Below are 4,349 nucleotides of genomic sequence, written 5' to 3'. Positions count from 1 at the left end.
TGGATTGGTATTTTGATGGGGATTGCATTTAATCTGTAGATCGCTTTTGGTAAAATGGCCATTTTTATTCTATTAATCCTGCCAATCCAAGAGCATGGGAGATCTTTCCATCTTCTGAGATCTTCAATTTCTTTCTTCAGAGGCTTGAAGTTCTTATTGTACATATCTGCTGGCTTGGTTAAAGTCACACCAAGGTACTTTATATTGTTTGGGTCTATTATGAAGGTTGTTGTTTCACTAATTTCTTTCTCGGCTTGTTTCTCTTTTGTGTAGAGGAAGGCTACTGAATTATTTTAGTTAATTTTATACCCACTCACTTTGCTGTACTTGTTTATCAGCTTTAGTACTTCTCTGGTGGAACTTTTGGGATCACTTAAATATACTATCATATCATCTGAAATAGTGATATTTTGACTTCTTCTTTATCAATCTGTATCCCCTTTATTTCCTTTGTTATCTGATTGCTCTGGCTAGAATTTCAAGAACTATATTGAATAAGTAGGGAGAGAGTGGGCAGCCTTGTTTAGTCCCTTATTTTAGTGGGATTGCTTAAAGTTTCTCTCTATTTAGTTTAATGTTAGCAACTGGTTTGCTGTATATGGCTTTTACTATGTTTAGGTATGGGCCTTGAATTCCTATTCTTTCCAAGACTTTTATCATGAAGGGGTGTTGAATTTTGTCAAATGCTTTCTCAGCATCTAATGAAAAGATCATGTGGTTTTGTTCTTTCAGTTTGTTTATATAATGGATCATGTTGATGGTTTTCCGTATATTAAACCATCCCTGCATGCCTGGGATGAAGCCTACTTGATCGTGGTGGATGATTGTTTTGATGTGCTCTTGAATTCGGTTTGCCAGAATTTTATTGAATATTTTTGCGTCGATATTCATAAGGGAAATTGGTCTGATGTTTTCTTTCTTTGTTGGGTCTTTGTGTGGTTTAGGTATAAGAGTAATCGTGGCTTCATAGAAGGAATACGGTAGTGATCCGTCTGTTCCAATTTTGTGGAATAGTTTGGCTAATTTTGGTATGAGGTTTTCTACGATGGTCTGATAGAATTCTGCACTAAACCCATCTGGACCTAGGCTCTTATTTGTCGGGAGAACTTTAATGACTGCTTCTATTTCCTTAGAAGTTATGGGTTTGTTTAACTGGTTTATCTGTTCCTGATGTAACTTCGGTATCTGGTATCTGTCTAGGAAGTTGAACATTTCCTGCAGATTTTCAAGTTTTGTTGAATATAGGCTTTTATGGTAAAATCTGACGATTTCTTGAATTTCCTCTGAATCTGTGGTTATGTCCCCCTTTTCATTTCTGATTTTGTTAATTTGGAAACACTCTCTGTGTCCTCTCGTTAGTCTGGCTAAGTGTTTATCTATCTTGTTGATTTTCTCAAAGAACCAACTTTTGGTTCTGTTGATTCTTTCTATGGTCCTTTTTGTTTCTTCCTGGCTGATTTCAGCTCAGAGTTTGATTACTTCCTATCTTCTACTCCTCCTGGGTGTATTTGCTTCTTTTTGTTCTAGAGCTTTTAGGTGTGCTTTCAAGCAGCTGATATATGCTGTCTCCTGTTCTTTCTGTAGGCACTCAGAGCTATGAGTTTTCTTCTTAGCACAGCTCTCATTGTGTCCCATAAGTTTGGGTATGCTGTACCTTCATTTTCATAAAATTCTAAGAAGTCTTTAATTTCTTTTTTTATTTCTTCCTTGAGCAGGTTATCGTTGAGTAGAACATTGTTCAACTTCCACGTATATGTGGGCGTCCTTCCCTTATTGTTATTGAAGACCAGCTTTAGGCCATGGTTGTCTGATAGCACGTATGGGATTATTTCTATCTTTCTGTATCTGTTGAGGCCAGTTTTTTGACCAATTATATGGTCTGTTTTGAAGAAAGTACCATGAGGAGCTGTGAAGAATGTATATCCTCTTGCTTTAGGATAGAATGTTCTATAAATATCTGTTAAGTCCATTTGGTTCATGACTTCTCTTAGTCTGTCTATGTCTCTGTTTAATTTCTGTTTCCATGATCTGTCCATTGATGAGAGTGGGGTGTTGAAATCTCCTACTCTCATTGTGTGAGGTGCAATGTGTGTTTTGAGCTTTAGTAAGGTTTCTTTTACATATGTAGGTGCCCTTGTATTTGGGGCATACATATTTAGGATTGAGAGTTCATCTTGGTGTATTTTTACTTTGATGAATATGAAGTGTCCTTCCTTATCTGTTTTGATGACTTTTAGTTTACAATTGATTTTATTTAATATTAGAATGGCTACTCCAGCTTGCTTCTTCTGACCATTTGCTTGGAAAGTTGTTTTCCAGCCTTTCACTCTGAGGTAGTGTCTGTCTTTGTCTCAGAAGTGTGTTTCCTGTAGGCAGCAGAATTCAGGGTACTCATTGCATATCCAGTTTGTTAATCTATGTCTTTTTATTGGGGAGTTGAGACCATTGATGTTGAGAGATATTAAGGAATAGTGATTATTGCTTCCTGTTATATTCATATTTGGATGTGAGGTTATGTTTGTGTGCTTTCCTTCTCTTTGTTTTGTTGCCAAGACGATTAGTTTCTTGCTTTTTCTAGGGTGCAGCTTGCCTCCTTATGTTGGGCTCTACCATTTATTATCCTTTGTAGTGGTGGATTTGTAGAAAGATATTGTGTAAATTTAGTTTTGTCATGGAATATCTTGGTTTCTCCATCTATGTTAATTGAGAGTTTTGCAGGATACAGTAACCTGGGCTGGCATTTGTGTTCTCTTAGGGTCTGTCTGTATGACATCTCTGCAGGATCTTCTGGCTTTCATAGTCTCCGGCGAAAAGTCTGTTGTGCTTCTGATAGGTCTGCCTTTATATGTTACTTGACCTTTTCTCCTTACTGCTTTTAATAGTCTTTCTTTATTTCGTGCATTTGGTGTTTTGACTATTATGTGTCCGGACGTTTTACTTTTCTGGTCCAATCTATTTGGACTTTTGTAGGCTTCTTGTATGCCTATGGGAATCTCTTCTTTTTTGGGGGGGTGGGTTAGGAAAGTTTTTTTTATGATTTTGTTGAAGATATTTACTGGTACTTTGAGCTGGGAGTCTTTGTTCTCTTCTATACCTATTATCATTAGGTTTGATCTTCTCATTGAGTCCTGGATTTCCTGTATGTTTTGGACCAGTAGCTTTTTCCGCTTTACATTATCTTTGACAGTTGAGTCAATGATTTCTATGGAATCTTCTGCTCCTGAGATTCTCTCTTCTATCCCTTGTATTCTGTTGGTTATGCTTGTATCTACGGCTCCTTGTCTCTTCCTTTGGTTTTCTGTATCCAGGTTTGTTTCCATGTGTTCTTTCTTGATTGCTTCTATTTCCAATTTTAATTCCTTCAATTGTTTGATTGTGTTTTCCTGGAATTGTTTCAGGGATTTTTGTGATTCCTTTCTATAGGCTTCTACTTGTTTATTTATGTTTTCCTGGAATTCTTTTAGGGATTTTTGTGATTCCTCTCTGTAGGCTTCTACTTGTTTATTTATGTTTTCCTGTGTTTCTCTTATATTTTTGGTTGTGAGCCTAGCCTTTAACGGCTGAGCCATCTCTCCAGCCCTCCTGTGTTTCTCTAAGGTAGTTCTTCACGTCTTTCTTGAAGTCCTCCAGCATCATGATCAAATAGGATTTTGAAACTAGATCTTGCTTTTCTGGTGTTTTTGGATATTCCGTGTTTGCTTTGGTGGGAGAATTGGGCTCTGATGATGCCATGTAGTCTTGGTTTCTGTTGCTTGGGTTCCTGTGCTTGCCTCTCGCCATCAGATTATCTCTAGTGTTACTTTGTTCTGCTATTTCTGTCAGTGGCTAGACCGTCCTATAAGCCTATGTATCAAGAGTGCTGTAGACCTGTTTTCCTGTTTTCTTTCAGCCAGTTATGGGGACAGAGTGTTCTGCTTTCGGACGTGTAGTTTTTCCTTTCTACAGGTCTTCAACTGTTCCTGTGGGTCTTTGTCTTGAGTTCACCAGGCAGATCGCTTGGAGCTGGAAGGTTTGTCTTACCTGTGGCCCAGAGGCTCAAGTTTGTTTGTGGGGTGTTGCTTATGAGGTCTCCACAGTGACAGCAACCAGGAATATCTGCACCGCCCTTTCCAGGAGTTTCCGTGCACCAGGGTTCCAGATGGCGTTTGGTGTTTTCCTCTGGAGTCAGAGATGTGCGCAGAGTGTAGTCTCTTCTGGTTTCCGAGGTGTGTCTGCCTCTCTGAAGGTTTAGCTCTCTCTCCCACCAGGTTTGGGAGCAGTGAGCTGGAGGCAGAGACCCTTCCTTTCTTTAGATAATAGTTTTGCTTCCTGGGAATTAGGGTGGTCTTCCAGGATTTCTCCACAAAAAA

The sequence above is a fragment of the Rattus norvegicus genome, chromosome Y, assembly GCF_021556685.1.
Source record: "Rattus norvegicus strain SHRSP/BbbUtx chromosome Y, alternate assembly SHRSP_T2T, whole genome shotgun sequence".
NCBI classification, from domain to species: domain Eukaryota; kingdom Metazoa; phylum Chordata; class Mammalia; order Rodentia; family Muridae; genus Rattus; species Rattus norvegicus.
The sequence above is the reverse complement of the archived record's forward strand: the minus strand, read 5'-3'. Positions refer to the sequence as shown.